The sequence below is a fragment of the Mus caroli genome, unplaced genomic scaffold, assembly GCF_978045245.1.
Source record: "Mus caroli unplaced genomic scaffold, Mus_caroli_1 scaffold_2, whole genome shotgun sequence".
NCBI lineage: Eukaryota > Metazoa > Chordata > Mammalia > Rodentia > Muridae > Mus > Mus caroli.
The window spans coordinates 141366567-141377548 of NW_028227257.1; the positions used below are offsets into that span (position 1 = coordinate 141366567).

General features: G+C 39.4%; 1 pseudogene; it reads left to right on the top strand.

Annotated features, from left to right (window-relative positions):
* The first annotated feature begins 2367 nt into the window (after positions 1-2367).
* On the top strand, positions 2368-7167 carry LOC110305848 (DNA repair nuclease/redox regulator APEX1 pseudogene; annotated as a pseudogene).
* The last annotated feature ends 3815 nt before the right edge of the window (positions 7168-10982 follow it).

Sequence of the window (10982 nt, forward strand, 5' to 3'; positions counted from 1 at the left end):
ACTGGGCCTAAAAGACCAAATCAAGTGCATTAAATACTTAAATCTCAACTCACTAAGTTTCATACTGTGACTTGGTGGATTTTCATGCTGGCTTGACAAAGTTCAGTAAATAGCTCCTAGAGTTAAATAGATATACAAAGCACATGGCTGTATTGTTATTATTCACAATTTAAAGTACCTAAGTACATCTTAAACAAAGACATTTATTTGTTGGCATTTCAAAATGGCTTGTTTAAGAAAGGTGTACTTATTATTCAAGGAGATCCATGGGGCTATAAACTTGGGAGAAAACTGTTTTAGTCAATGACAAAAGGAAATTAGCATATTATTGATAGATTCCATAGAATACTATTTTTCAGATAAAAGCTTTAGGACAAAGGATGGAAAACATAGAAAAGCATTAATTCTTACCTAATTTAATGTGCTCATTTTCACTTGTTCAAATTCTTCAATGTCAGCAAAAGAACTTACCTGGTACATATACTAGACTTACATACATAATTTGATAAGTTGAATTTGAAATTGATATAAATTACTTTGGTAAATAACCTCTTTTTCTCTTTTACTGACTTTCTTTCTTTCTGGAAGACTGTTCCTTGATAACAACACACTGCAGGAAATGCAAATTGGGTTAGTTCTAGGAGTATTGTTAGGGATTTCAGTGATATGTTAGAATCTATAGTGAATCCTATGGAAAACCTCATTTTAGCTAACAAAATTTTGAGTCCCTGAGGCTCTCTGAGATACATCAGGAATATCTGCATCTAAGCTATAACCATCGCCAGTCTTTCTGAGGACCTTCTGCAGGGATCATGCTTGCAGAACATGTACTAAATCCATGTTAGAAACTCAACTGGAAAGACATTAACAGAAAGCTTCAAAGGCACAGTCTATTATCCATATCATTGGTTAACAGCTAAGCAAATCATAATTCAATTCATTTGCCTCTGTGTCCATGGGGTCACTATAATTATCCTCATTACCATTGCTCCCTAACATTTTATTCTTCTATGTTTCTGGACAATAAAACTGTATTTCAGTGTTTGAGAATCCCAATGCCCTTATAATAAAAGATTATCAAATTGCATAGTAAGCATCCAGGCATCAATTTTTAGATATTTTCTTTTTCATTTTCCTATTTCTTTTTTTTTTTTTTTTTTGTGGTTTTTCGAGACAGGGTTTCTCTGTGTAGCTCTGGCTGTCCTGGAACTCACTTTGTAGACCAGGCTGGCCTCGAACTCAGAAATCCGCCTGCCTCTGCCTCCCGAGTGCTGGGATTAAAGGCGTGCGCCACCACACCCGGCTTCATTTTCCTATTTCTTGTGTGCCTTTAATAAACTCTGAATTTTAAATTTGCACTTAGAATAACAAAAGAAACTGCATTATCATTGTTGAAATTGTCTTAACATGAGACACACAGTTTCTTTCTATCTTGCTCTCTTTCTTTCTTTTTCTTTCTTTCTTTCTTTCTCTCTCTCTCTCCCTCTTTCTTTCTTCCTTCTTTTCTATACTCAAGAACCAGAATTTAAAGTGCACTTTAAATGCAGACCAAGAACCTATTGATACTGTCTTCTACTCAGTGATACATATAAAACAAGTACTACAAAGTTAAAATATGGCGACTATATAACACCCAACAACTTAGGTACTGCCATGGGAATGTTGTAGACCTACAATCTAGATAACAACATGGGGAAAACTCTTTATCAACAACCTAGATAACATCATGGTAAAAGTTCTATACTAACAATCATGATAGCACCATGGGAAAACTCTGCACCAATAAACTAGATAATACCATGGAGAAGCTCTGCCATTCATAACACATTGCATGAATTAGTGAAAATTTTGTACTTTCAGCAGTTCTGAAAAAATGCTTTGCAAAAAGATCTCATTTGAGAGACAACACAGTGTCTGATGTTGAAATTACAGTGGATATCAAAGTCTTGCCTGGTCCTTCATATTGACACCATCACCTTTCAATCAGATATAAAGATGTCCTACCTTTTTGCCTCAGAGTTAAGTATCATTGTTTGACTTCAAATAACATCTGAAGTGCACACAAAGATAAGACAGCTAATCAAGTAATTAGGATGAACAGAGTGGAAATGACACTTAGATGGTAAAATAAATTATATACTTTCAAAACTTTTTGGTTAGAAAGTAGTTTAAAAGTTTTTAATTCAACTCTCTAATTCTATGAAGAAATAGCCTGAATAAGAAAGCACATAAACAAACTTGGACTAATCAAGGGAGGTTGGTGAAGAACAAAATAATAGTGCTTTCAGTAAGAATTAGTCTAGATGTTGAACTGAAGAGATCCAGTGGCATCTCCATCAGTTAGTAGGTGTAATCACAGTACGTCAGATGGAATGCAGGTAAGCGTAGGTTCAGGTGCCCCATGACAATTACACACCTCAGCAGTAAAAAGGAGGTGCCTAGATAATCTTCCTAGAAAAAAAAGGAGACATGTTAGAATCCTTACAAATGAAGCTACCCTTCAGGACAGCCCTTTTGCTTCAAGACTCAGAGATAGACATTGAAATTTATATCTCGTTTCATTACTTCTATTTTAATTTGCTACATCTCTGTTTCTTTCCTGTCTTTGTATCCTGGGTACCTTCAATTACACATCAGCAATTTGGCAGCCTCATATTTCAACAACAATATCAAAGATGAATGTTTAACTTCTTATCCCCTGTTGTTTTCCATAAACAGCCTAGAGCTACTGCACCATAGAACAAATAATCACAGGTCTTACAGGTCACATAGGAAAAATCAACAGGGGGCCACCCAATCCACATAGGTGAGTTACTTACCAGTTTATCATTCCAGTCCACTAAATTAGATGTTGTTTGTTAAGCACAATAATTGACTAACATATAAAAACAGGAAAATTGCAGGAGTGAGAACATCATCAACATGTGAAAATGGACAACAAAGAAATGGCAAGAGCCAGAAATGCGGCAAATTTCACCCAGGCTATGGGCTTGTTTGCTGGAGGCTTTCCACAGAGATCTCTAGCCCAGCTGGGTGAGAGGGTCTCGACAAAGGGGAGAGTGTGAGCAGGAAGGGGGAGTTCACTGCTTCTGCTGCTGCAGTTGGCTCCACCTCTGTCTCTGCTGTGCCTCTCAGTTGCTCCTCATTGCCCTGTGCCTCCTAGTTGGCTGGGTTGGGCTGATGAGAGGCCAACTAGCCAGGGAGGAGAGAAAGGGGGTGGGGGAGCTTCAGGTGGCATTTCAGGAGAGTGGACCTCTTCTCAAGTGTTACAGCTCTTATGACAGAAGCGCTCAGATGACAGAATAGTTCTAGCACACCTTTGATTCTTCTGGATAGAATTCTTATATACAGTTTTGGGGTGGGTGAGGGTGTGACAGCAGGTACTTCTCATTGGCTTGGTCTGAGAGCTTGGGGAACCTTATTTGCATGTGGGAGGGCTTGGTGCTGCTCCTATGTGACTGATGGCCACAGACCTCTCTTTGGGGGAAACTGTGGGAGGGGTGTAGCTGCAACAGGAGCCATGGGCTCAAGGGGCATGGCCAAACACCTGTCATCCCTTGAAGGTGACAGTCACCTGCTGGGTCTCCAGGGTTTTAAGCCTGAGCTCAACCAAGGACCAGACTGCCTATGCACAGCTCATGGCCCCACAAGGGGCTACAAAAAGCACCTTCACATAACTCTAAGAAGTAATACCTTTAGTAAAATTAATTTAAATAATAAAAGACATTTGTGGGCTGGTGAGATGGCTCAGTGGGTAAGAGCACCCGACTGCTCTTCCGAAGGTCCAGAGTTCAAATCCCAGCAACCACATGGTGGCTCACAACCATCAGCAACGAGATCTGGCGCCCTCTTCTGAAATGTCTGAAGACAGCTACAGTGTACTTACATATAATAAACAAATAAATCTTTTTTAAAAAAATAAAATAAAAATAAAAGACATTTGTAATTTAGATTGGGATTTGGAGAACAAACAAGATTTTTAGGCAAAGTATTGACAATAGTCACTAGGCTGTTCTTTTCTATATGAGTATATACCACAAGAAAGTGAGAGAACAAAAGAGAGAGAGAGGCAATAGAAGAGACAGACAGAAGGATGTATGTGTGTTAGAGAGTGAACTACAACTAATATGCAAACCAAATATGAGTAGGGTACAGACTTTACTAGCCCATAAAATAAACTATGACATTATTTCTGTTTCATCAATTTTTTTTCTCTGATTTTCTTATTATTTCTTGCCATCTACTGAATTTGGGTTTGGTTTCTTCTTATTTTTTCCAAATTCTTAAAAGCATCATTAATTAAGTCATTTAGTTGCACTTATAATTATTCCTGTTTTATTTTCTTTACTGTCTGCATTTTCCTTTTTTCATTTTTAAAATTTTTATTGAAAACAGATTATTATTTTCTAATTAGTATACCCTGATTACAGTTTCCCTTCCTGGACTTCCTCCCCACTTTACCTCCCCTCCAGATCTACTCACTTTCTGATCTCATTAGAAAAGAGCTGGCTTCTAAGAGATAACAACCAAATGTAACAAACTAAAATATAATAAAATAAAGCAAAAACCATCAAATCAAAGCTAAACAAGGCAACTCAGCAGAAGGAAAAGATCCCAAAAGAAGGCTCAAAAATCAGATACTCACCTGTTAACACTCAAAGGAGTCCTATAAAAAACACTAAACTGAAAACTATAATATATACACAGAAGACCTGGCACAAGCATATGCATGCTCAGTTCTTACTGATTGAGTCTCTGGGAGTTCATATGAGCCTTATTCTGTCCTCTATCCACTCTGGCTCTTACACCCTTCCCACCTTTTCTTTCTATGGAGTTTTCTGAGCTCTGAGGGAAGAAATTTGATGAAGATAGCCTGTTCAGATCAGAGCTGTGTGTTCCAAGGTCTCTCTCTCTCTCTCTCTCTCTCTCTCTCTCTCTCTCTCTCTCTCTCTCTCTCTCTCTTTCTCTCTCTCTCTCTGTGTGTGTGTGTGTGTGTGTGTGTGTGTGTGTGTGTATGTAATTTTTAGTGGTATGCCTCTACATCTTTTTTTTTCTGCTGCAGGAGGAAGCTTCTCAGATGATAACTGAATAAGTCACTGATGTATGAGTATAACAGAATATCACTAGGAGTCATTTTTATTCATTATTTTTAAACCAGTAGTGTCTGGTTTACACTAGGACTCTGTGCTATTGAGTCTCTAGTTCTTGATTACATAACCAGTGTTAGGTATGGATTTTGTCTTATAAAGAGAATCTTAAGTCAAATCAGCCATTGATTGGCTACTTCCACAAGTTCTGTGCCACAACTGCCCTACCATATCTTGTAGGTAGTAGAGAATGTACATCAAAGGATTTGTGGTTGGGTTGGTATTTGTGGATCTCTTTGGGTGGTCTGGAGTGTACCTTAGAGCACCAAAGAAATTGGAGTGTAAGGGTGAAGGCTTCATGTAGACACCAGCTCAACTTTTCTTTGTTCACTGAGTTTTCTGGATGTTGCAAATAAGAACCCACTGTCAGTTTGTTGAGAGCAACCCATTGTCTTAGTAAGAGTTTGGGAATTTCTAAGGGACTTCCTTGGCCAGCAACTCAATTGAATGCAACCTAGTCCTGCTCCAAAAAGTTTCATTTGGTGACAAGAGATGGACACTATTATTAGACGACTTCATTGGGATCACCTGCATTATATTCTAGGAAGTTTCCACTGCACTAAGTTTCCACATTAGCTCTCAAATGTCCCTCAATTCCATCTTTCTCTTCCTGCATTCCCTCTGTCAATACTAACTTTCCTCTCTCTCCCCAGATGATCCTCTTGTCCCCACCTGCTTCTGATCAACTTATAAAAATCTATTCTATTCCCCTTCCACAGAAATTCATGTGCCCTTCCTCAGTTCCTTTCTCTATATGTCACCTCTATAGATTTACAAATTATAGATTTATTATTATTTATTTAGTAACTGATACCAATGTATAAGTGAATATATATCATCTTTATCTTTTTGGCTCTGGGGTACATCATTTACAATAATTTTTTTCCTAGTTTCATCCATTTGTCTGCAAATTTCATGATGTTACTGTTTTTAACAGTTGAGTAAAACCCCACTGTGTAAATGTACCACATTTTCTTTATCCATTTTTCTGTTGAAAGACACCTAAGTTGTTTATAGTTTCTTGCTATTATGAATCAGACAGCAATGAACATGGTTGAGCAAGTGTCCTTATGGTATGATTAAGTGTTCTTTGGGTATGTGCACAAGAGTGGTATAGAAAGATACCAATTTTCTGAGGAATTGAGATATTGATATCCGTGGAGGCTATATAAATTTGCACTGCCAACAGCAATGGATGAGTATTCACCTTGTTCTACATTCCTGCCACCATGAAATGTCACGTGTTATTAATTTTAGCCATTCTGACAGGTATAAGATGGAACTTCAAAGTAGTTTTTATTTACATTTCCATTGATTCTAAGAATGTTGAACTTTTCTTTGTGTTCCTCGGGCATTTGAATTTTCTCTATTGAAAATCTTCTATTTAGAGCCTCCATTCTTTGTGCTGTGAGTGGCTCCTTGGCTTCGTTGGTCAGGCAATGCAGTAAACACTGCTTTGGATGCCAAAATGGGGGGAGAGAGTGGGCTCCTGAAGATGGGTTAGATCCCAAGTTGGGGCCAGACACCAAAAAGAGTAAGGAGGCAGCAAAGTAAAATGAGAAAGCTGCAGGAGTGGTTCTATCCTGTATGAGGAACCTCATCCAGTGGCAAATCGGCCACACTCAAGAAATGCTTCTGGAATGTGGATGGGCTTGGAGCTTGGATTAAAAAGAAAGGCTTGTATTGAGTAAAGAAAGAAGTGCCAGATACCATGTGCCTCCAAGAGATCAAATGATCAAAGAGCAAACTGTTGGCTGAACTTCAAGAGCTGCCTGGACTCACCAATCAGTACTGGTCAGCTTCATCAGACAAAGAAGGATATAGAGGTGTGGCCATTCTACTTTCCCACCAGTGCCCACTCAAAGTCTCTTATGGCACTGGTGAAGAACATGATCAAGAAGGTGGGGTGATTGTAACTGAATTTGACTTCTTTGTCCTGGTAACAGCCTGTGTTCCCAATGCAGACAGGGGTCTGATAAGACTGGAATACTTGCAGCATTGGGATGAAGCCTTCACCTAGCAGTGCACTGTGGCACTCTCCTGAAGTAGCTTTATGCCTGGGAATAGCCTCCTGTCCCCTAGAGAAGTCTGGTATTTTCCCTTCAGAGTTTTGGTTTTGTCTGTGTTCCCCTCTATTTTAAACATTAAACCAAACTTCTGGTTTCCAAGTGAAACAAAAGGCCCTATTTTCAACTTCAAGAAAAATTCTCTATTTAAATCTCTACCCCACTTTCTGATGAGCATTTGGATTTTGCTATCTATACATTTTTGAATATTAATCGTCTTTGGATGTAGAACTGCTAAAAAATCTGCTGAATGATAGTGTCCTTTATCTTATGGAAGCTTTTCAGTTTCATGACGTCCCATTTATGAATTGATCTTAGTGCCTGTGCTATCAGTGTTCTGTTCAAAAAGTCTTGTCCTGTCTCCTGAGTCCAAAGCTATTCCCCACTTTTTTTGAATCAGGTTCAGTTTATCTGATTTTATGTTAGGATCTTTGATATAGAGCAGAATTTTGTGCAGTGTGATTAGTATGGATGTATTTGCATTGTTCTACATACAGACATCCATTTGACCAGCACCATTTGTTGAAGATGCTATCTTTCCTTCCGTGTGCTTTTCTGGCTTCTTTATCAAAAATCAAGTATCTACAGGATTACAAACTTATATCTGGGTCTTCAATTCAATTCCATAATGCAACATGTCTATATATATATGCCAATACAATGCAGATTTTATACACAGTGTATCCAAACTTATGGAACACAATGAAAGTAGTTCTAAGAGAAAAGTTCATAGCACTAACTGCCTACATAAACAAACAAACATAACACAAAAACTGGAGCAATCTTATAGTAGCAACTTAATAGCATACCTGAAAGCTCTAGAACAACAAAATGTAATAAAATCCAAGAGGAGTAGACAAGGAGAAACAATCTAACTTAGAGCTGAAATCAATAAAAGAGAAACAAAAAGAATAATAAAAAGGATCAATGAAATGAGTTTGTTCTTTGAAAACACAAACAAGATAGACAAACCCTTATCCAAACTAACTAAAAGGCAGAGAAAGAATATTCAAATTAGGCCTGGAAGTGAGTCTTCCACTAGCAGCCTTAAGACTAAGATGTAGAACTCTCAACTCTGCCTGCACCATGCCTGCCTGGATGCTGCCATGTTCCTGCCTTGATGATAATGGACTGAACCTCTGAACCTGTAAGCCAGCCCCAATTAAATGTTGTCCTTTATAAGACTTGTATTGGTCATGGTGTCTATTCACAACAGTAAAACCCTGTAATAGGCCTGACCATGCTTTTGTTTGGAAGAATGTAGATTTGGGAACTTTGGATTTGGAAAGCAGTGGAATGCTTTAAAAAGGAATTAATGGGATATCCTACCAGGAATACGGAAGACTTTGTTACTGAGAGTGATTTGAATTGCGCTGACCTGGCCCAAGAGGTTTCAGGGGAGAATTTTCAGTATGTGGGCTAGAGACTGTTTTTGTGGTATTTTGGTGAAGAATATGCTCTTGTCTGAAGAGTCTGCCTGAGGCTAAAGTGAAGAGACACATATTGATTGAATTGACAAAGGAAGCCTCAGAAAAGCCCATTATAGACTTTGTTCTCTGGTTAAGTCTCATGAAGAGCATTTTAAACAAACACAGCTGGCTGAGAACAGAAAAATATAAAATATATGGTTTGAGTATTAAAGGGGCACCAGGAAGTGAAATGGAGCTGAAGGATATTAAATTGAATTTAGGGAGTGGTGACCTTGTGGCAAGATCCCACCCAGCTAGATTTAGATCCAGTAGCAGAAGCTTTTAATCCCAGGAGGGAAAGACAAGCAGATCTCTGAGTTAAAGGCCAGCCTAGAACAGAGCAAGTTCTAGGTAGAGTAAACCCCTTTTTTCCCCCTTTTTGGGGGGAGTTTTTCGAGACAGGGTTTCTCTGTGTAGCCCTGGCTGTCCTGGAACTCACTCTGTAGACCAGGCTGTGCCTTGAATTTAGAAATCCACCTGCCTCTGCCTCCCAAGTGCTGGGATTAAAGGTGTGTGCCACCACCACCCAGCTGGTAAAGAAAAACTTAAATCCAGGTTATTTAATCCCAGTGCTTAGGAGACAAACATGCAGATCTCTGAGTTCAAAGTCAGTCTACAGAGCAAGTTCCAGGATAGCCAAGATTAGGCAGTGAAGGAGTGCCACGCTCTCCAGTCGAGTCAGCTTGACAGGCAGAGGCTTGGAAGCTGCTCATGAGGAAAAAAGAGTTTCAAGAAAGCTCTCCTCCTGGAGTCTGGCGTTCTCTCTAACCCTTACATTAGTTTTCCATTCCCGAGTTAGTCTAGTGTATGGATCCACGTGCTCTCTATTAGTATTACCCTAATATAAGTGCCTTTTAAGATTGAATTCTGACATAGCTAAACCCAGTGTTCCAAGATCCCAGAAGCCTGTGAGAAAGAAGCAAGGAAGTTTAACCTATTCAGTAACTAATTAAGCATTACAATAGACGAAGCCAGTGGCTCAACTGGTCTGCAGAAAGAGCCTGGGAATCTCACTTAGATAGAAATCTTTAGTACAGGCTACATTCCATACCTAAAGCAAGCTGGTATACTCTCCTGATAAATGGAGATTCTCCAGATAAGATAAGAATTAGCAAGGCCTAGAAATTTAGGAGTCTGTGACATTACATTATTCTTGAGGCCTGCCAAGAGTAAATCCCCCCTGGTGCTATTAACACTAAAGTGTGAATTTCTTGCCTGTCACTAGGCTGATCCTAGGCAGGACTGCTAATCTCTATTGTAAACATTTACTTGGTTCCTGCAATTCCTTTCGAAGTCATTCCTTTGTATCTGGTAAACTTCAATGTACCTTGCCTGATGTGACTTGCAACCCCTGGTATTCTCTGTACTATAAGAAAGTCTGATGCTCGACCTGACAATACATTCAGATTCAACACAACCTCTCCTGTGTGCATCTGTTTGTCAATTCATCCATTGCTTTGCCCACCTGCCCGAGAGACCCATTCCACATAGACACAGGGACCCAGAGGGTCTGAGGCAAAGGAGTTAGAAAATAGAAAGCTAGTGATAATGTAATAGAACATGGGGCTATGTTCCAGCCCCAGCAAGCAGCAGAACTTGGCAGCTTTGACCACATGGCTCTGGCTTTAGAGTCCAGAATAAAAGGGACTACTGGAAAAATTGATGCTAGTTATCTGGAGCTAAGAAATTAGTGGTGACTTAGAAGAGGCCAGCATCACTGAGGTGAAATCTTCTGGGAAGTGTCTTCTGAAGGAACAAAGAAGCTGTGTTCCAGAGATAGCCAAGGTTGTACCTCATGCTGCAGCTGGACTTGGTAATGTATAAGAATCACCCAGGGGGTACTGGTTTTGAAGGCATGAAGAGGTCATGAAGAGCAGCTGATGCTTGGCACTGTGAGAGGCTATGGAAGGCCATTGATGAAAGTGCCAATTGGAGCCTTTTGGAGGAGCAAAGATCATGTGTGGATCCCAGGCATTGAAACAGAAGCTATAACATTGACACATTGCCTCAAGATATTTGCTATGCCAGAGCTGTGGGCGATCTGCTGAGGAAAGCTGCTAAAAAGCAGTGGAACCAGAGTAGGAGAAAGTTTGTTACTGTCAACAAAGATGAAAAAAGTGTTGGAGATCCAAAGACTGCTTTGACACCAGCCATGGAGATGCAGAGTTTGGAGTTTGCCCAGTTGGTTTCCAGTCTTGCTTTGAAGATTACAGTTAAGTGATTGGAGACTCTGAACTTTGGACTTTTAACATTATTGAGACTGCTACAGACTGTGGGGACCTTTGAAGTGGGAATTAAAT